Here is a 23,894-nt window from a genome sequence, read left to right on the forward strand (position 1 = left end):
GGGTTGTGGTAGAAATGATTGAAGGCTAGACAATAATCAGAAGATAAATATTGCATTTATAAAAAGGAAAATACAGAAGTCTCATGTTACATTCTCAAAGAAAAACCTTCAATATCTTATCTACTCTCCTTACATGCATTCTCCCTGATTTGTGTATTTTAAATATACAAACAACAAAGGAAAATTTACAACAAAGTTGATTACAAAATGATTTCCTTGTTCAATTTAGATTGATTAAAAACTATCAATAACACAGATGAGATCTGAGAGATATTTCCATCATGATTCAGCTAGAACAAGACGAATTTGGTCATTGCAATTGGCGCAATTTGGAAAATGGCAACAACAGAAAATATGTGAATATATCATTCGAAGAACCTTTCCTTTCTCCCAATTCAAACCGAATTCTGAAAATATCTCATTGGGAATCTATTTTGGTCCATTCTGCACAAAACCCATGTCTCGTGTTTTTAATATTTTTCTTCATTTTCCCAAAATTTCCAATGCAAAACTATCTCGTTTAATTCCAGTGAAATTCTGAGTTGGAATATTTGATTATGAGCTGAAGATCAAATTTGCAATATGAAAGAGATCTTGGAGGCTAAAATCGTGAGTGATTTTATAGAAAATTCATCAATAAACCATTATTAGCAAGATCACTTATAATAATAATCAATTTAATAAAAATAAAGGAGAACAAATATTACTTATCCACAAGAGCATAAATAATTATGAAATGGAATTGTATAATAAATTATGGTAATAATGTGATAAAAAAATAATAGAAATGGATGAAATGGATGTGAAGAAGTGATCATAATAATGAAAAACTAAAAACCCAACAACTGGGTCAAATATCCTCGACATCTTTGGGGTTAGGCCTGACAATTAAGGCTAGCAGGTAGATCCCTTCTAGTGGATCTGCCTAGATTATTACCTGTGGATGTAGTGACCACTTAGTGGCCATGAACTATAGTTGAAAAAGAAAAAAAACATAATTCCCAAATTTATTAGAAATATTGATTATATACAAAAGTATGTCGGAAATGTTTTCTTTTACGAACCAAATTATTTAAGAAAAAATAAGCAATATTATACTAATACAATCATATAAATTGAATAGTCAGTAAACACAAACATCAAAATACTTACCTCATTATATATTTCACAATATCAAAATTAAAAATAAATCATAAACATTAACTAAATTAGAACTTTAATTTAAAGTATTATTATTAGTATTATTATTCCTTTGCATTATAATCGAGTCAAGAAATCGCATACATGAAAGCCAAGGCCTTGCAGTTTTCTAGTGAAAAGGGGAGAAAAAAAGAGTCAGCAAAAACAACTTACACTCTGTTCACAATAGAGAATTTATTTTGGTTGTTGATCCATAAGATAACTAGGACAAGCAAATAATCCCACAAAACCAAGACTGTCCAAAATTATGCATATTTAGTAGTCTATAAATTTTTACCATGCATCATTCATAAACCAAACTAAGACTAAGTAAAACATCATACAAAGAATTAAAGTGATATCACCCTACAAAATTGGACAGCTCTATGTGAATAATGCTAGTGTTTGGGTCAACTAGATAGTGAGGAATTTTGTAGTTGAGGTCCACTTCTAGGAGGGTGAGATGAGTACTCATGGTCAGTATATGAAACTACAAGTTCTTGAATTCTTGATGAATTCTCTCAAGAATATAATCCATTTGATAGCTCTCCTTTACTATGTCCTACATTACTTTTCCAACCAGTGCCTTCATGTGCTCGTAAAGTTAAATTGCTTGAAGGTATTGATTTCATCTTCCCCTTGTGTGAACCACATCTATAATCCAACCCATAGTAGCTACCTTGACATCTAAATCAAAGAGGGAATGGTTCTCTTTCATAATTTATTTTTAGCATAATGAATTTATGCCCTAATATAGGATGGGGTGTTTGTGTGAAAAGTCTTGGCCACTTGCCTAGATTGAGTGGTTATGCAAGAGTATTCCTCCATGGAATTGGAGGTCCCTTCTACCCCTTGGCCTTTGATTACTCTTCTATGAATCATTTTATGTCATGGCATAGTGCAATGAAAATATCTAGAAAATATGAATAAATTCACCCCAACAACATGACCTAGGTTCAAATCCCAATTTTATAAAGGTCCAATACCAAACATAAATGTTGAGATTGAATAAGCTAGTCCTTTTCTATTAGAGTTAGTGTTACAAAGGAAAAATGTGTTGCCAAGTGTGAGTTAGGAATTAAAACTCACACCATTTGGGATAGGAGCCCCATTTGGTATGTGGGTTCAGCTGCCACCGTGTTTGTTTTACTCTTGGCTATAAAATGTAGAGAAGTTAGCATGAGAGAAAAAATTAAATTCCTTTAGAATGAGGATGCAATCAACCCATAATTGACAAACTTGTAGAACAATGTACAAGAACATAATAGAAAAAAGAAAAGAAAAGTATTCCTAAAGAGGAGTCAGTTAGCTAAGACCATATGAAATATACAAGTAAGAACCTACCATAAGTTAACTGCAATTAGTTCGCAATAGGTTACTAGCATGTTAGTATGTGATAAAGAGAAAAGGTTTAGAAGAAAAAATATGAGTCATACTAATCTGGATTTATACAGGAACGCAAAAAATTATAGATATAACCATAAATAAAAATATGTGGCAGAAATAACACTTCATATCATTATCATCAAAATACTGAAATATGCTTACAAAAAGAATGGAAATAAGACTAGCTTGGGTGATGGTAGCTTATCTCTGAGAAGAGATGTGGCAGCTACATGACTTTGACCTATGTTACAATGAGACTCAAGGGCCTATTTATTATTGGAAAACATGATAAAAGCCTAAACAACCAAAACCCTAACCCCTGGATATGTAACACCAAGAGTTTGTGGGCCCCGTTGGGGTTAGTTGGCCAGTGAACTTTCTAGGGTCATAACATGGTCATATTATCTTCGTTTGGCGCATACGATACCTTGTTGGAAAGGTCTCTCTGATTACTACAATATTTTTAGTAGGGCCTTAACTATTGCGAAAATATTGTAGAGGACCTCAAGAAAATTTTGTTTACGGGTTCAAACCTGCTCTGGAAGTTCACAACCCCAAAAACTGCTAAAAATAGTAAATGTTAAAGTAAACAAGGAAACAAATGAAACTAACTAGAGGTCTATGTGGGATAGGTGGGTGGCCACCAATATCCACCTAGATCATTCCTTCCCCCTTAGGAAGCAATGGTCCCCATTGCGTGAAATGCCTCCTTGAGGTGAGGAAATTTTTGTTGAACCTCGTCCCTAGTGAGCCACTTGCCTTGGTTAAGGAGTTGTCTAGCTTTGAAGAGCTGATATAGTTGGATATTTTGCTGGCGAGTGTCCTTGATCTGTGTGTTCATAATCTGATCCGTTTTGGCCTATTCCATGTAGTCTGGGTTTAAATCTATTGGTGTGAGTTTTTCTGCAATGGACACCATTGACCTCAGTGAGCCAGAAAAAGAGCACACGAGTGCTATGGGATAAAATGCACGGTGTTTGGAAAATGGAGATACCCTCAAAGGTCTTCTCGGGACCTTTGGCAGATTGTAAGATTATCTGCAATCGTCACAAAGTTACATGCATGTTCATAAACAATAACTAACTATCAAAGTAGGACAAATAGATTACCTCAAGCCTCTGTGTAGATTTGCTAGAGATCACAATACAGCTAGGTGGAAGTCCCCTGAACCAGCTCCAGATCAAGTCCTACACATAGAAGAGACAAGCATAATCACAACATACAACCTTGATAACTAATTCATGAATACATAAAAGAACATCTACTTACACATAACTAAGCTACTCATGTTAAAAGGTATTGGACAAACAAGTTAATGAATGATAGTACCAACACCATAGAGTAGACATTACAATTGTTGTTCTATATCAATGTCAGAAGAGTGATTACAACCATCTGTTGCATCAGCCTTCCCTTACCCCTCCAGCTTCTCTCTCTCTCTCTCCCTTCTTACCAACTTCTTATGATTTGAGACAATGCTCAACATTCAAGTATGCTATCTTTTCAAATGATCTAACCTCTATCACCATAGCCTTAGCTTTTCTTATGTAGAAATGGAGTTAGGGTTGCCAAGTTCCTCCATGAGTTCCTTAGGGTAAAAGCAATGAAGTTGGCATTCTTTTCAGGTCTTTCCCATTTGCCTCCTTCATTAGGATTAGAAATCCCCAAAGTAAGTCAAACTTGAGATGTTTCCTTGCTTTTCTTGAGTAGATTTAGGAGCAAATATCTTGATATTTATGAGACAATTCACTCCTTTGACCCTTAGAACTTCATTAGGATCTACTAACGTTTTTCCCGAACTAGCAACTAGAGTTAGTAGGGTCACTAACACACCCTTAGGCTTGCAGAGAAGCTTTATAAAGCAGGTTGTCAGCGCATAGCCAGCGTTAGTGTGGAAACAAAGCATGTGATATTGGTCTTTGCTTCAGCTATCATGTCTTTCCCCTCTGAGCTAATGAGGGGGTCAATTTGCTTTATAACAGATGACCCCTAAAGTGTGAGATCAGAGGTTGCAATGATGGCCGAAATACTTTAATTAAATGTAATTTTCCTTCTTTGACAAAAAGAGAGAGAGGGTCGAAGCTTCGGGTGGTACAGGAAACCTGATACAACACACACACACACACACATATATATATAACTACTAAAATCATGTCTTGCATTGGGCATTCCCATCCTTGGTAGCTATGCCGCTGATAAGCACAATGCAGATCCAATGTCATAACAGAATCATCCTGATAAGCTATCTCCAAAAGACAATATACGTAACTTGGGAGAGGAAACAAGGTTGAGTGATGCAACCCTCTATCCAAGGTTTGATTTCTGCTTCACCGAACAGCATAGATTGACACATGTGAATATATGCATTGATGTCGAAAATGCACGAAATCATTTCATTACCAGTCAATAATGGAGACCGTTAATAGATGCGAGGAAGGCCACCAATAATGGTGATGGTCTCCAAGATGCGCAGTATAATCTAACGAGTATGAAAGATGTTTTTGTCGTTGAACACCCATAGAATCGCTTAACCATGAGCCAATAATGAGAACCCCTGATTAAACAAAATGCAACCTGCCACTAATGTCTGCAAGTACCAAGGCACTAAATGTGTTTCTGGGTTGTCTTCCTAGATAGAGTGTTGAAGTTGATATGAAGATACCTGTCAAAAGGTAGGAAATAATGTGTCCTACATCAATCGAAATGAAACGGGATAAGAATGATTTGTTTTTTGAGGAATCTTTGAGCATTGGATCTAAAAAACAGAGGGCATGATGAAAGGATATGCTTAATGGGTTGATGGAGGAAAACAAAAGGATAACCCTTGAACAATAAAAGGCATGACAACGGTTTTAACCATGCAGCACTAGACTCATGAACACCAAAGAGTGTTAGGTTACAGAGATGCAAAAACATTGAGGTATTTAGGATAAACTGATAGGATGGTAGGATTCATATTGAGAGGCCGTCACAAGGAAATTTTATCTGAGGGAGTGCCATGTTCAAGGGAATGACTTCTGCCAACCACGCTTTCTAATACTGAATGCAATTGTATTGTCTAATTTCCCCGTCTGATTAGTTTAGTGAGTCTAGATGGGTAAACTCGTCAATCTTTTCATATTTTAAGAGTCTACAAAGGGCCACGAAAAGAGCGACTCTATGCCCTATCTGATTATTTTAATGGGTCTAGACATGCAAACTCGTCAATCTTTTCATGTTTTAAGATTTTGAAAGGGATCATAAAAAAAGTGACTCTATCATTCATCTGTGTAATTTAATGAGTCTAGATGACATAACTCATTTATCTTTTCATATTTTAAGAGTCTGAAAAGGATCGTAAAAAGAGTGACTCTATACCTCATCTTTTTAATTTAATGAGTCCAGATGAGACAACTCGGTGGTCTTTTCATATTGAAGGAGTCTGAAAAGATTGTAAAGAATGACTCCATGGTGGTCCCTTTGTTATAGTTGTTAACTCGGTGTGACAAAAGGTTAATAGTATACCTAGACCGGTTACTTTTCCGTGAGTTAATCTATTGAATTCTGATAAAGAGAAACCTATGTTCAATATATTTTGACCTCATTTTGTTACGAGTACGAGAAGACCTTCATCGTCAAGAAGAGGTAGAAAAGGAGTGTGACAGGGACATGCAAGAAGAAAAAATCAAATAAATCGGTGAGAATCACACCTTTGGTCCTCATGGAGGGGGAACTTGATGCAGGTGGATATTGGTGGCCACCCGCCTATTCCACTTGGACCCCCACCATTGTTTATTTCAGTTTTTCATTTTCCATATTTGTAGCAAAATTTACTATTTTTGGCAACTTTTTGGGTCCTGAACTTCTGAAGCCGTTTTGAGGCCCTAAACAACATTTTTGGGAAAACCAGGACTAAGATGGGTAATGAACCCATGTTGTTCATTCAAAATTTGTAGTCCTCAAATAGATATTTCTAACAAAGTATTGTGCGCAACAAACGAAGATCGTGTGCCAAAGTTACGACCTCGAGGAGTTGATGTACCTATTTACCTAAATGGGGCCCATAGTTTGGCGCTTCATCTCCTATGGTTAGGTTTTTGGATGTTTAGGGTTTTCTATTGTTTCTCAATAATAAATAGGGCTTTGAGCCTCATTGTAACACAATTTAGAGGCATGTAGCCACCACATCTCTTCTTAGAGATAAGCTACCATCGCCCGAGCTAATGTTATTTCCATTATGTTTGTAAGCATATTTTAGAATTTGATATTAATGAAATGAAGTGTTACTTCTACTGCAACTTTGTATTTATGGTTATATCTGCAATTTGTTGCGTTCTTCTTTAAATCAGGATCATACCTAGATGAAATTGGGGATGTGGTCCGTGATGCAACGACAGATCTCTGGGGACAGTTCGAAGAGCAATACCAACAAACACTATCTAAGGTGCAGTAGGGCCTATGGGAGTTGTAGGTCCAAACATGACTTATTCAAGCAAGTGCAACAGATGTAGATAATTGTGGGCCTTGCAGTTGAAGGCCCCACCACTGAAAAATTTGTTGAATAATTCCATCAAGCCACTGCGCAGTGGACAAAAGACTTGCAAATATTGAATATTTAATTTAGTGAGTTTCACATGAAGATTGACATGCCACCAACAGAGTGAATCAAGAAGGAATCACGACATTGTGTTGGGGGCCTATTGGGATAGGGTCCCCTGGGGTAAATTTTGTAATAATTTTTTGTTATTTATGTAAAGTCTTCCCATTTTGAGGAGTGGAGTGTGAAGGTCGTAGAATTCAAAGGGGCTTTAGGAAGGTCAAAGCCCCTTAGTATGTTAGAAGATAAGTTTTTTTGTCACCCTCCCATCGCTTGCGAACCATGATATTGTAAAGAAAGATGCTATAAAAAGGAGTCATAGCGAGTCATAGGAGGTAATCAATCAATAGAATATCTATGTATGGGCAAGTGATCTAAAGCAGAAGATTTTGTTTTCTGTACTTAGTGAAGGGGAAGGCTCCTGCAACTATGTGCACAGAGACCTTGGTAAGTCCACAGCTAAGTGCGTAGGCCCATGCAACTTTGTGTGTAGGGGAGAAAGACTCTGTAATAGAAGGATCGAACATAATAAAGGCTATTTTGGAGCAATATATGTGTATCTATGCATTATGTTTACTTTTGCATTTTCTATGTATTCGCTCTATTATGCAATTATCTTAAGAAACACTTAATTGATTCCCGAAAGTGGTATATATGTTAGTTTACTTGATGATATGAATGTGTAAAGAAATTGGCACAGATTTAGAAGTTGTTATCTGTAAGTTATCATAATTTCTCCATTTCAAGGGTTAGGGTTCGTGAAGGTTAGGATAAATCCCCAGGAGTAAGAGAAACCCATCACACAGACCTTTGGATGTAGAAACCTTGTTATGTCATCCCCCAATATTGCCTCCAGTAAAACTGTAGCCTGTGCTATGCGGTTTTTGCCGAAAGGGTCGATAGTGCAGGGTTTTGTTGGTTGGTGCAGCTAACTCTGAATCTAGGTCCACACCCTCTCAAGCCAAAAACACCCACATGGTTATAGGATGAAAGTTATGTAGAGAAGATGAGACACCACTAGTAAATCATACCGTCTATATATTGATCATAGGAATCTTATTGTATCTCACAATGTCTAGGCCATACATCATGCAAGAAATAGGTTTTGTGGCCATATTTCAAGCATTCCCCAGTGAAAGTCATGTCATTACTTTCAAAAGGATTTTCAAATACTTGCAAGGAATAACAAACTATGGGTTGTGGTATGCTAGGAGCAAACATTTTAAATTAAAAGCCTATACTAATGTTGATTGAGTAGGCAATGTTGGTGATAGGAAGAGCACATCTGGTGCAACATTCTTTTTAGAAGATTTCTTAGTATCTTGGCTCAACAAGAAACAAGACTACATCTCTCTATCAACTTCTGAAGGAAAGTATATTGCATTTGCCACTTGTCGCTCACAAATTTTCTGGATGAAGAAGACCTTAAAGGACATTAAAGTAGAGTTGAATTATCTAATTCCAATCATGTGTGACAACAATAGTGCTATCATCACTTCTAAGAATCTTGTCATGCACTCCAAGACCAAGCACATTCATATCAAGTTTCATTTCTTGTGAGAACAAATTGTTTCTAATGTTTTTTGACTTGAATATGTGGCCACTAAGGAGCAGCTAGAAGACATTTTCACCAAGCCATTGGCAAGATAACCCTTTTGGTATCTTAGGTTGCAGATAGAAGTTGTGACTCCTCCACCCAAATGAATCAATTACAATTATCATTGGAAGCTACTTAGTTTGTGGGATCAAGTGAATATTATTTTGCAATGTTTGAGAGGGAGATTTTAGGAGCATCCTTTGCCATTGATGTCAAAGGGGGGGAATTTATTAGTCACCATGCCTGGTTTCATGGGCAGATTTGTCTATTATCATAAATACTAAAGGAAAAGATTTTTGGATAGTTAGTTGCGTATGAATTGTTGGTGGCATTCAGTATGTTGGCATTGATGTCAACTAGATTGGCATTGATTATATACAAAAGTATGTCGGAAATGTTTTCTTTTACGAACCAAATTATTTAAGAAAAAATAAGCAATATTATACTAATACAATCATATAAATTGAATAGTCAGTAAACACAAACATCAAAATACTTACCTCATTATATATTTCACAATATCAAAATTAAAAATAAATCATAAACATTAACTAAATTAGAACTTTAATTTAAAGTATTATTATTAGTATTATTATTCCTTTGCATTATAATCGAGTCAAGAAATCGCATACATGAAAGCCAAGGCCTTGCAGTTTTCTAGTGAAAAGGGGAGAAAAAAAGAGTCAGCAAAAACAACTTACACTCTGTTCACAATAGAGAATTTATTTTGGTTGTTGATCCATAAGATAACTAGGACAAGCAAATAATCCCACAAAACCAAGACTGTCCAAAATTATGCATATTTAGTAGTCTATAAATTTTTACCATGCATCATTCATAAACCAAACTAAGACTAAGTAAAACATCATACAAAGAATTAAAGTGATATCACCCTACAAAATTGGACAGCTCTATGTGAATAATGCTAGTGTTTGGGTCAACTAGATAGTGAGGAATTTTGTAGTTGAGGTCCACTTCTAGGAGGGTGAGATGAGTACTCATGGTCAGTATATGAAACTACAAGTTCTTGAATTCTTGATGAATTCTCTCAAGAATATAATCCATTTGATAGCTCTCCTTTACTATGTCCTACATTACTTTTCCAACCAGTGCCTTCATGTGCTCGTAAAGTTAAATTGCTTGAAGGTATTGATTTCATCTTCCCCTTGTGTGAACCACATCTATAATCCAACCCATAGTAGCTACCTTGACATCTAAATCAAAGAGGGAATGGTTCTCTTTCATAATTTATTTTTAGCATAATGAATTTATGCCCTAATATAGGATGGGGTGTTTGTGTGAAAAGTCTTGGCCACTTGCCTAGATTGAGTGGTTATGCAAGAGTATTCCTCCATGGAATTGGAGGTCCCTTCTACCCCTTGGCCTTTGATTACTCTTCTATGAATCATTTTATGTCATGGCATAGTGAAATGAAAATATCTAGAAAATATGAATAAATTCACCCCAACAACATGACCTAGGTTCAAATCCCAATTTTATAAAGGTCCAATACCAAACATAAATGTTGAGATTGAATAAGCTAGTCCTTTTCTATTAGAGTTAGTGTTACAAAGGAAAAATGTGTTGCCAAGTGTGAGTTATGAATTAAAACTCACACCATTTGGGATAGGAGCCCCATTTGGTATGTGGGTTCAGCTGCCACCGTGTTTGTTTTACTCTTGGCTATAAAATGTAGAGAAGTTAGCATGAGAGAAAAAATTAAATTCCTTTAGAATGAGGATGCAATCAACCCATAATTGACAAACTTGTAGAACAATGTACAAGAACATAATAGAAAAAAGAAAAGAAAAGTGTTCCTAAAGAGGAGTCAGTTAGCTAAGACCATATGAAATATACAAGTAAGAACCTACCATAAGTTAACTGCAATTAGTTCGCATAGGTTACTAGCATGTTAGTATGTGATAAAGAGAAAAGGTTTAGAAGAAAAAATATGAGTCATACTAATCTGGATTTATACAGGAACGCAAAAAATTATAGATATAACCATAAATAAAAATATGTGGCAGAAATAACACTTCATATCATTATCATCAAAATACTGAAATATGCTTACAAAAAGAATGGAAATAAGACTAGCTTGGGTGATGGTAGCTTATCTCTGAGAAGAGATGTGGCAGCTACATGACTTTGACCTATGTTACAATGAGACTCAAGGGCCTATTTTTTATTGGAAAACATGATAAAAGCCTAAACAACCAAAACCCTAACCCCTGGATATGTAACACCAAGAGTTTGTGGGCCCCGTTGGGGTTAGTTGGGCAGTGAACTTTCTAGGGTCATAACATGGTCATATTATCTTCGTTTGGCGCATACGATACCTTGTTGGAAAGGTCTCTCCGATTACTACAATATTTTTAGTAGGGCCTTAACTATTGCGAAAATATTGTAGAGGACCTCAAGAAAATTTTGTTTAGGGGTTCAAACCTGCTCTGGAAGTTCACAACCCCAAAAACTGCTAAAAATAGTAAATGTTAAAGTAAACAAGGAAACAAATGAAGCTAACTAGAGGTCTATGTGGGATAGGTGGGTGGCCACCAATATCCACCTAGATCATTCCTTCCCCCTTAGGAAGCAATGGTCCCCATTGCGTGAAATGCCTCCTTGAGGTGAGGAAATTTTTGTTGAACCTCGTCCCTAGTGAGCCACTTGCCTTGGTTAAGGAGTTGTCTAGCTTTGAAGAGCTGATATAGTTGGATATTTTGCTGGCGAGTGTCCTTGATCTGTGTGTTCATAATCTGATCCGTTTTGGCCTATTCCATGTAGTCTGGGTTTAAATCTATTGGTGTGAGTTTTTCTGCAATGGACACCATTGACCTCAGTGAGCCAGAAAAAGAGCACACGAGTGCTATGGGATAAAATGCACGGTGTTTGGAAAATGGAGATACCCTCAAAGGTCTTCTCGGGACCTTTGGCAGATTGTAAGATTATCTGCAATCGTCACAAAGTTACATGCATGTTCATAAACAATAACTAACTATCAAAGTAGGACAAATAGATTACCTCAAGCCTCTGTGTAGATTTGCTAGAGATCACAATACAGCTAGGTGGAAGTCCCCTGAACCAGCTCCAGATCAAGTCCTACACATAGAAGAGACAAGCATAATCACAACATACAACCTTGATAACTAATTCATGAATACATAAAAGAACATCTACTTACACATAACTAAGCTACTCATGTTAAAAGGTATTGGACAAACAAGTTAATGAATGATAGTACCAACACCATAGAGAAGACATTACAATTGTTGTTCTATATCAATGTCAGAAGAGTGATTACAACCATCTGTTGCATCAGCCTTCCCTTACCCCTCCAGCTTCTCTCTCTCTCTCTCCCTTCTTACCAACTTCTTATGATTTGAGACAATGCTCAACATTCAAGTATGCTATCTTTTCAAATGATCTAACCTCTATCACCATAGCCTTAGCTTTTCTTATGTAGAAATGGAGTTAGGGTTGCCAAGTTCCTCCATGAGTTCCTTAGGGTAAAAGCAATGAAGTTGGCATTCTTTTCAGGTCTTTCCCATTTGCCTCCTTCATTAGGATTAGAAATCCCCAAAGTAAGTCGAACTTGAGATGTTTCCTTGCTTTTCTTGAGTAGATTTAGGAGCAAATATCTTGATATTTATGAGACAATTCACTCCTTTGACCCTTAGAACTTCATTAGCATCTACTAACGTTTTTCCCGAACTAGCAACTAGAGTTAGTAGGGTCACTAACACACCCTTAAGCTTGCAGAGAAGCTTTATAAAGCAGGTTGTCAGCGCATAGCCAGCGTTAGTGTGGAAACAAAGCATGTGATATTGGTCTTTGCTTCAGCTATCATGTCTTTCCCCTCTGAGCTAATGAGGGGGTCAATTTGCTTTATAACAGATGACCCCTAAAGTGTGAGATCAGAGGTTGCAATGATGGCCGAAATACTTTAATTAAATGTAATTTTCCTTCTTTGACAAAAAGAGAGAGAGGGTCGAAGCTTCGGGTGGTACAGGAAACCTGATACAACACACACACACACACACATATATATATAACTACTAAAATCATGTCTTGCATTGGGCATTCCCATCCTTGGTAGCTATGCCGCTGATAAGCACAATGCAGATCCAATGTCATAACAGAATCATCCTGATAAGCTATCTCCAAAAGACAATATACGTAACTTGGGAGAGGAAACAAGGTTGAGTGATGCAACCCTCTATCCAAGGTTTGATTTCTGCTTCACCGAACAGCATAGATTGACACATGTGAATATATGCATTGATGTCGAAAATGCACGAAATCATTTCATTACCAGTCAATAATGGAGACCGTTAATAGATGCGAGGAAGGCCACCAATAATGGTGATGGTCTCCAAGATGCGCAGTATAATCTAACGAGTATGAAAGATGTTTTTGTCGTTGAACACCCGTAGAATCGCTTAACCAGGAGCCAATAATGAGAACCCCTGATTAAACAAAATGCAACCTGCCACTAATGTCTGCAAGTACCAAGGCACTAAATGTGTTTCTGGGTTGTCTTCCTAGATAGAGTGTTGAAGTTGATATGAAGATACCTGTCAAAAGGTAGGCAATAATGTGTCCTACATCAATCGAAATGAAACGGGATAAGAATGATTTGTTTTTTGAGGAATCTTTGAGCATTGGATCTAAAAAACAGAGGGCATGATGAAAGGATATTCTTAATGGGTTGATGGAGGAAAACAAAAGGATAACCCTTGAACAATAAAAGGCATGACAACGGTTTTAACCATGCAGCACTAGACTCATGAACACCAAAGAGTGTTAGGTTACAGAGATGAAAAAACATTGAGGTATTTAGGATAAACTGATAGGATGGTAGGATTCATATTGAGAGGCCGTCACAAGGAAATTTTATCTGAGGGAGTGCCATGTTCAAGGGAATGACTTCTGCCAACCACGCTTTCTAATACTGAATGCAATTGTATTGTCTAATTTCCCCGTCTGATTAGTTTAGTGAGTCTAGATGGGTAAACTCGTCAATCTTTTCATATTTTAAGAGTCTACAAAGGGCCACGAAAAGAGTGACTCTATGCCCTATCTGATTATTTTAATGGGTCTAGACATGCAAACTCGTCAATCTTTTCATGTTTTAAGATTTTGAAAAGGATCATAAAAAAAGTGACTCTATCATTCATCTGTGTAATTTAATGAGTCTAGATGACATAACTCATTTATCTTTTCATATTTTAAGAGTCTGAAAAGGATCGTAAAAAGAGTGACTCTATACCTCATCTTTTTAATTTAATGAGTCCAGATGAGACAACTCGGTGGTCTTTTCATATTGAAGGAGTCTGAAAAGATTGTAAAGAATGACTCCATGGTGGTCCCTTTGTTATAGTTGTTAACTCGGTGTGACAAAAGGTTAATAGTATACCTAGACCGGTTACTTTTCCGTGAGTTAATCTATTGAATTCTGATAAAGAGAAACCTATGTTCAATATATTTTGACCTCATTTTGTTACGAGTACGAGAAGACCTTCATCGTCAAGAAGAGGTAGAAAAGGAGTGTGACAGGGACATGCAAGAAGAAAAAATCAAATAAATCGGTGAGAATCACACCTTTGGTCCTCATGGAGGGGGAACTTGATGCAGGTGGATATTGGTGGCCACCCTCCTATTCCACTTGGACCCCCACCATTGTTTATTTCAGTTTTTCATTTTCCATATTTGTAGCAAAATTTACTATTTTTGGCAACTTTTTGGGTCCTGAACTTCTGAAGCCGTTTTGAGGCCCTAAACAACATTTTTGGGAAAACCAGGACTAAGATGGGTAATGAACCCATGTTGTTCATTCAAAATTTGTAGTCCTCAAATAGATATTTCTAACAAAGTATTGTGCGCAACAAACGAAGATCGTGTGCCAAAGTTACGACCTCGAGGAGTTGATGTACCTATTTACCTAAATGGGGCCCATAGTTTGGCGCTTCATCTCCTATGGTTAGGTTTTTGGATGTTTAGGGTTTTCTATTGTTTCTCAATAATAAATAGGGCTTTGAGCCTCATTGTAACACAATTTAGAGGCATGTAGCCACCACATCTCTTCTTAGAGATAAGCTACCAATTTGTTGCGTTCTTCTTTAAATCAGGATCATACCTAGATGAAATTGGGGATGTGGTCCGTGATGCAACGACAGATCTCTGGGGACAGTTCGAAGAGCAATACCAACAAACACTATCTAAGGTGCAGTAGGGCCTATGGGAGTTGTAGGTCCAAACATGACTTATTCAAGCAAGTGCAACAGATGTAGATAATTGTGGGCCTTGCAGTTGAAGGCCCCACCACTGAAAAATTTGTTGAATAATTCCATCAAGCCACTGCGCAGTGGACAAAAGACTTGCAAATATTGAATATTTAATTTAGTGAGTTTCACATGAAGATTGACATGCCACCAACAGAGTGAATCAAGAAGGAATCACGACATTGTGTTGGGGGCCTATTGGGATAGGGTCCCCTGGGGTAAATTTTGTAATAATTTTTTGTTATTTATGTAAAGTCTTCCCATTTTGAGGAGTGGAGTGTGAAGGTCGTAGAATTCAAAGGGGCTTTAGGAAGGTCAAAGCCCCTTAGTATGTTAGAAGATAAGTTTTTTTGTCACCCTCCCATCGCTTGCGAACCATGATATTGTAAAGAAAGATGCTATAAAAAGGAGTCATAGCGAGTCATAGGAGGTAATCAATCAATAGAATATCTATGTATGGGCAAGTGATCTAAAGCAGAAGATTTTGTTTTCTGTACTTAGTGAAGGGGAAGGCTCCTGCAACTATGTGCACAGAGACCTTGGTAAGTCCACAGCTAAGTGCGTAGGCCCATGCAACTTTGTGTGTAGGGGAGAAAGACTCTGTAATAGAAGGATCGAACATAATAAAGGCTATTTTGGAGCAATATATGTGTATCTATGCATTATGTTTACTTTTGCATTTTCTATGTATTCGCTCTATTATGCAATTATCTTAAGAAACACTTAATTGATTCCCGAAAGTGGTATATATGTTAGTTTACCTGATGATATGAATGTGTAAAGAAATTGGCACAGATTTAGAAGTTGTTATCTGTAAGTTATCATAATTTCTCCATTTCAAGGGTTAGGGTTCGTGAAGGTTAGGATAAATCCCCAGGAGTAAGAGAAACCCATCACACAGACCTTTGGATGCAGAAACCTTGTTATGTCATCCCCCAATATTGCCTCCAGTAAAACTGTAGCCTGTGCTACACGGTTTTTGCCGAAAGGGTCGATAGTGCAGGGTTTTGTTGGTTGGTGCAGCTAACTCTGAATCTAGGTCCAGACCCTCTCAAGCCAAAAACACCCACATGGTTATAGGATGAAAGTTATGTAGAGAAGATGAGACACCACTAGTAAATCATACCGTCTATATATTGATCATAGGAATCTTATTGTATCTCACAATGTCTAGGCCATACATCATGCAAGAAATAGGTTTTGTGGCCATATTTCAAGCATTCCCCAGTGAAAGTCATGTCATTACTTTCAAAAGGATTTTCAAATACTTGCAAGGAATAACAAACTATGGGTTGTGGTATGCTAGGAGCAAACATTTTAAATTAAAAGCCTATACTAATGTTGATTGAGTAGGCAATGTTGGTGATAGGAAGAGCACATCTGGTGCAACATTCTTTTTAGAAGATTTCTTAGTATCTTGGCTCAACAAGAAACAAGACTACATCTCTCTATCAACTTCTGAAGGAAAGTATATTGCATTTGCCACTTGTCGCTCACAAATTTTTTGGATGAAGAAGACCTTAAAGGACATTAAAGTAGAGTTGAATTATCTAATTCCAATCATGTGTGACAACAATAGTGCTATCATCACTTCTAAGAATCTTGTCATGCACTCCAAGACCAAGCACATTCATATCAAGTTTCATTTCTTGTGAGAACAAATTGTTTCTAATGTTTTTTGACTTGAATATGTGGCCACTAAGGAGCAGCTAGAAGACATTTTCACCAAGCCATTGGCAAGATAACCCTTTTGGTATCTTAGGTTGCAGATAGAAGTTGTGACTCCTCCACCCAAATGAATCAATTACAATTATCATTGGAAGCTACTTAGTTTGTGGGATCAAGTGAATATTATTTTGCAATGTTTGAGAGGGAGATTTTAGGAGCATCCTTTGCCATTGATGTCAAAGGGGGGGAATTTATTAGTCACCATGCCTGGTTTCATGGGAAGATTTGTCTATTATCATAAATACTAAAGGAAAAGATTTTTGGATAGTTAGTTGCATATGAATTGTTGGTGGCATTCAGTATGTTGGCATTGATGTCAACTAGATTGGCATTGAGGTTGGTGGCAGAACAACACATAAGCTCAGTGGGACTTCCATGGTTGTTGCAATATTTTATGGAGAATCATCATAGTAGCTAGATTATTGGAGAAGCCATAATATGATGTCTATGTTGGATGGGAGTCCTGGGATTTGGAGGATATTTTGGCATCAAGATATCAGCTCAGATACTCTTGGAGATTGCACAATTGGATAGTTCTTGGAAAGAGCTTACCAATGGTAAATTGAAGTCTGAAAATGGCATCTTGGTTTAAAATATAGATCCAGTCAAAGTTTTGAGGCCCCGTGTCAAGATATTGTAGAGTTAAAGGCTTGGATACCCTTTTGAAATGAAGCCAAGTTTGGTGCATTTCCAAAGTATAAAGAAATGATTAGAGGTGTTTCCATAAAAAGGGTCAAGCATACATGGTGTGACAATAAAGAAATGGGAAGTTTCTTTATTGGATGACAAGAAGATCCCACCCAATGGTAATAACCTAGCAACATTGCCTCGATGGATTTGTTATAGTGCTCAAATAGGATGAATAGGATAATGCCAGCATGTGATTCCATCTCGGTGAGTTACCTAAGCTGGTGTACTCTAGAGGCTGGCTAATAATGTGTAGAATATATGAATCAAGGTGCAATTGAGGAGGCTAATGAGAAGCACATAGTGAAGCAGAGAAGCTTTTCATTGGCTAAGTATTTCAGTAGGAGGTACACAGTCCAACAGCTCAGCCCGCTGACAGCAAGCCTGAAGGTATAACAAAGGTGTAATGTAAAGGAGAGATGACCAGGTGAAATAAAAAAGAAAAAGTTGGGAACCCTTAAAATGTTTAACAAAGGAAATCAATGCAAAACCAAGGGCTGCAAGATCTTTCTCTCCCCTTTGACAGAGGATAAGTGGAAACATAATAGTGGTTAGTGGATCACGTTAGCATGACATGGCTTGTCACATGTTGCATGCATTGTTGGAATTTTTGGGTACCCAAAAGGCCCATTTCTAGTGGACACATGGACCACTCATAGGTTGACACATGTCATAGGTGATGTTAGCATGACATCATCCTCCTGGTTGGAGCCTGGAAATTTATCAATGGTGTAAAAAATGAAACGTCGGGCAGCACAAGTTGAGATACATAAGTCTCATAGTCCACAAAATGGAAGCCAACAAAATGGAGTTAGGGGGACCCAACCAAACAACTCATCCCGGAGGTATGGAGCCTAAAATTTTATAAGGAAGTGAAAATGGGTGCCACAGAGAGAAAAGTGTCAGACTTGGGAGCTTCGTCCTCAGTGCCAAGCCTTGGTCATTTTGTGTAGAAATGAAACCAATTACGTAGAACCATTAACAAAGGGAATTTGGCGCATGAAGGGCATAAAGAGGCTTAATTCCTAAAGGCTTAGCCAATGGTCAAAACACCTGGTCCTATGGCATGAAGAGAAAAAAAGCACCAAGTGAAAGGAGATAAGGAATATTCAATAGAATTAGTAGGGTTATATAATAAAATTAAAAAGAACAGAGAGTTTTATTTGGTATGAAAAAAGGCTTTGGGCCTATGATTAAGATCATGGGGCACATGCATGGTTGAATGAGTCAGAATCTCCTGAGTCGGAATCTCTTGGGCACTTAGTACCAAATTTTCCATGACAACAGTTGGGATAAGCATGGCTAGAGTAGCTAAGTAAATGCACATAGTCAACTTGGTTCCATTGGTTTAATGGCGTACGCAAAGAAGTATTGGCTTGAGAATAGAGACGACCACGAACTGCAAATTGAGTTTGTAATATTGAGTCAAACAAAACAAAGCCTCATTTTTTTCACCTACATGTAATGAATAATTAATTGAAGAAAATGGCTCAAGGACAAAATACCAATGATTTTATGGGCTCTAATGGCACGTTGTAGCTAAAGAAGAAAGGAGAGACATATTTGAAGTACATTTTGAGCTCTATGGGCATTTAAGAGGAATGGAGGACCAAGTTATTTGTGCAGGTAAGATTCAAGGGAGTTACCTCTTGAGTGTGAAAGTAAGATTGGGATTTATTTCTGAGTACGAGGAGACACTCACATGCCCATTCTGTTATTTAATGTAACGACGATAGTTGAGTGAAAAAGAAAATTTCTAGAGTTTTATGCATTTGCAATTACCTTTGACCTTGATGGAACAAGAGCATGAAAATCCATGCAAAAGCATGCTTTCAGGATCTATTTTGTAGAGACAACAAGAGGACAGTTGAGGCAACGTCAATCATTGTGCAATATAGGAAAAAAATGATTTCATTTGTGCAATGTGGGGGAATACATCATTGTTGTGAGGGAGTGTGTGGAGAGTAGCGTGAAGAGGGTGAGAAAAAGGGAGCCAAGAGTTGATAATCACTCAGAGCAACTAAGGGCCAAGAAAAAGGAAACTTGAGCAGTGAAGTGTGCACAGCAAAGGAGGACTGTAGAGTAGAAAGGAAAGTGTTGTGTGTGGAACAACTGATCATGTTCATATTTCTATGCATTTGTATTAACCTCTATTTTCAGTCTGAAAATTGTATGAAAATAAAAATAATGGCTATAAGAGGTAGTGGTCTGCATTCATAAGTGGTTGGTGCCTCTTGGAAAGTGGTGGCTTTTTATATTGAAGGTGTTGGAGCCTCTTGTGAGTGGGTGCTCACAAATAACTTGATGTCATTAATTTGGTGGTTAATTTACATCATAATCACAAATAGATTTTTGGTTTTCTCCCTTTGGGTTTCCATATAAAAATACCTATGTCAAAATGTAGGTGTTGCTCAATTGATGGATTGTGTGCTCATGTGAATGGTTTACATTGTTGAATATATATACATCTATATATTATAGTGTGAATGATCTCACAAGTAACTCAAAAAGGTAAAATGAAATTTAATAATTGAGCTTAAATTTTAAGAACCTCATTATTACTGATTCATCCCCCTTCCAAGTAATTCCTTATTCCAACGTTAATAATTCCAAACATAGGAGAAGTGGAGAAGTGGATTTATATGTCATGGGGTTGTAACCTTCAACCCATACATTATAATTAAGCATATGATCAGTTGAAAGAAAGGATTTTTTGAGAAAGTCAGAGTTATCCACCCAAAATTTTAATTTGGGGTTAAAATTTTCGAGGCATTTAGGAAGTAAGCTATAAGAGTCTTAAAAAGAGGGGGACTAAAAATAGCCTAGTAGGTTGTACAGTTTTGTAAGGCATAAATTTTTTCCTCATATCGAAACAACACAAACAAATAGTCAATAGAAAGCTGATGGCACAAATAATATTCTGGAAATTACAGAATTAGGATTTAGATGAGAATTTTGGGATAGGATCTCACATAAGGCTACAAGTGCGGGAAAAAATAGTCAGTTCAGTTAAAACGTCAAGATGGCATAATTATTAAAAATAGCAACAAGAAATCATAATTTAATTTGTCTTTGAATTAAATTAGGAAATAAATTGTAATTATATTCTCATGGCAACTTGTAATAGTTAACTAAGTTAATTTGGCTTAGCTGGCTTAATAAATTCAAGTTGGAAGTCTACCTAGAGACATGTAGAGTGATTCCTAAATTTTAGGGATCCAGGTTGAGTTCTTTTGAGTTGTAATTAATTAACTCAGTCTAATTGAGTTAAAGTTGGTTAAACTAGTTCAAACAGTTGGAGGAAGTAGTAGGAGGTCTAGTAGTGGGGACAAGCACTAGTGCAGCTTCACTGCTCCACAAGTTAACTGAATATTCACTCATAAATAACTCATGCATGTCAGTTTTGATGAGGACCCAATTGAGGTTAGAGTTCAGGGACAATGTACTATTAGTTGTATAACTTTATGAGTTGTACAGATGGTGTGTGCAATCAGTTGAGGGCTTATGGATGGATTGCACAGTTATGGATAGAGAATTTCCTAAATAAATATGGGCTAATTCTTTCAGGAATTTCGCAAGGAAGTAGGGGCTTAGCATGCAGCATAATTGGCTGAAGTGTTGGATTGAGATGGTTTGTGAAGCAGAGAGATATATTGTACTTGTGCAGGAATTGTTCAAGTTGAAAAAGCATTGTATTTTCTTCTCAAATCTTGTGGTTAATGCAATATAGATAGTCAGTGTTTCGAGCAGTTCCTTTCCCCAGAAAATTATTGTGTTATGTGCGATTCAAATTATTCCTTTTCTGCTTAGTGTTTTCATTGATCAATTTTTGTTTTCGGTGATGAGTAGAGTAGATTCATGATCCGAAATTAAATAGGAAAGCAAAAAATTATAGATTTAACAATAAATACAAAAATGCAACAAAAATAACACATCATTTCATTAATATTTGAATATTAAAACATCTTTACAAATAAAATGGAAATAAACTAGCTCGTGTGATGGTAGCTTATCTCTAAGAAGAGATGTGGTTGCTACATGCCTCTGAACTATGTGACAATGAGGATATAAGTCATATTTATTATTGAGAGACAATGGAAAACCCTAAATATCCAAAAACCTAACCCTAGGAGATGAAGCACCAAAACCGTGGGCCCTGTTTGGGTAAATAGCTACAACAATTTCCCGGGGTCGTAACTTTGGCATACAATCTCTGTTTGGCTATCATAATACCTCGTTTCGAAGAACTCGAAGAAGATAGCAAACAAAATCAACAACCATGTTTATGCTTTTTTTAGTTCTCCATTTTCCCTAAAAACATCGTTTAGGGCCTCAAAATGGCTTTGGAAGTTTAGGATGTAAAAAACTGCCAAGAATAGTAAACTCTGCTACAATTAAGGAAAATGAAAAACTGAAAGAGACGATGTTGGGGGTCCGAGTGGAAAAGGATGGTGGCCACCAATATCCACCTCGATCAATCCTCCCCCCTTAGGAAGCAATGGTCCCCATTTTGTTGAGAACCTCCCTAAGATGGGGAAACTTCTGTTGAACTTGGTCCCTGGTGAGCCACTCTTCTTGGTGCAGGAATTGGCCAACTTTGACAACCCGATACAGTTGGATCTTTTGCTGGCAAGTATTCTTGATCTATTAGTCCATGATCTGATCAGTTGTGGCCTATTCCATGTAGTATGGGTTTATCTCTATTGGTGTGAGTTGTTCTGCAATGGCAGATGTGTCCAACAATTGTGGAAGCTATGGCCAAAGGCGGACTACATTGAACACTAGGTGCAAACAAAGTAAAGGTGGAATGCTGAGATCAAAGGCATTGCCCCCTACATCCTTGGTGATGGTGTATGACCCATATCAAAGTGGGTGAAGATTCCGATGGGGTCCAACGACGTGCTCCTTCTACAAATGTAGCCAAACTTTGTCACCCACATAGAACTTGTGTGACACTCGATGATGATCATGGCACCGCTTGTACTTAGCATTGCCTATAGCCAATATATCATGGACATTATAGCAGATGTGTTGAATGTGCTCAATGAAGTTGTTAGCCCTGTTAGCTTCGAATAGGGCATGATCTAAATATGCATGAGTAGATGAAAATGGTATGGCTACATCAATGGGACATAATGGCTGAAATTTGAGCCCTACCTGAACGGGGCTGTGGCCCGTTGAGTTGTAGAGAGCTCTGTTGTAGCTGTGATAGACATAGGGAAGTATTTCATCCATTATGTGTAGATGGTTCAATTTGTATGATCATCCCTTATGTGCAGGATGTGTATGATCATCTTGTTTTCAACTTCTTTTTGGCCATCAATTTGGGGATGGAAAGTCATGGAATTAGTGAGTTTTCTATCCAACATTAACTAGGGACTTAACCAAAATGCACTTAGGAATTTGTTGTCCTTATCATAGAGAATGTACTGTGGGATCCCAAAGTGTACCCACACTTTCTCTAAGAATAGCTTAGTAGTGACCTCTAATTTGATACTCTTCTTTCAGGCTACCATAATGGACATCTTAGAAAATCTGTCAACAACCATGAAAATGTAGTCGTTGTTGTGTTTAGTAGAAGGAAGGCTTGACATGTAATCCATGGATATGGATTCAAAAGTTCAACTAGGAGTAGGTAGAGGATTACATAGGCCTTGCTTCTTGATTCTTAGTTTGGAAATGGCACAAGAAATGGAGGATTATATACCTCCCAACATCCCGATGAAGGTTCAGCTAATAAAAATACTGCTACAGTACTACCACTCTTTTCTCTACTACGTAATGTCTAGTGACTGGAATGTAGTGAACCTCCTAAATCATCTTGGCACACTCGCTTGAGGAAACATAGATGTGTCCCAGGTGGCATAACAATGCATCTTCGAGGTGAAAATTTAGAACTCTCTTACCTTCGAGGAGTGTCTGGTATGTGATTCTAAATTTTGGATCACTCTTGAAAATATGCGCCCCCCCAAAGTCTTGTTCCCATAGGAGTTGATCACAGTGATCAATGTCGTTACTGGTGGTCGGCTGAGGCAGTCTACAACATTATTGGTGTTTCCCTTCTTTTACTTAATGTTCAAATGGAATTTTTGTAGGTATGTGGACCATTTCTAATGGCTATCATTCTGGAACTTGTGTTTGTATGAACTGTAGAGGTCAATGGTCTGTGTAGATGATTGTTTCCTTCCCCATAATGTAATGCTTCCATTGATGACAGACTTGCAGAATGGAATACATTATTTTTCATGAGTGGGATACTTTAAGATTGTTTATGAAACTGTCTCACTGTGGTAAGCCATTGGATGCCCCTGTTGAGTAATAATTGCACCAATAACTTAGTCGGAGGCGTCTATCTCAATCTCACATGGTTGTTGCAGGTTCAGTAATGTGAGAACTAGTGGAAAGTAGAAACGCTGCTTCAACTTGCCAAATGCCTTTTGCTGGGTTTCAGAACAAAAAA

This window comes from Pinus tabuliformis, chromosome 8 (genome assembly GCF_031772625.1).
Source record: "Pinus tabuliformis cultivar Carrire ecotype Pingquan chromosome 8, CPIR1, whole genome shotgun sequence".
In the NCBI taxonomy this organism is placed as follows: domain Eukaryota; kingdom Viridiplantae; phylum Streptophyta; class Pinopsida; order Pinales; family Pinaceae; genus Pinus; species Pinus tabuliformis.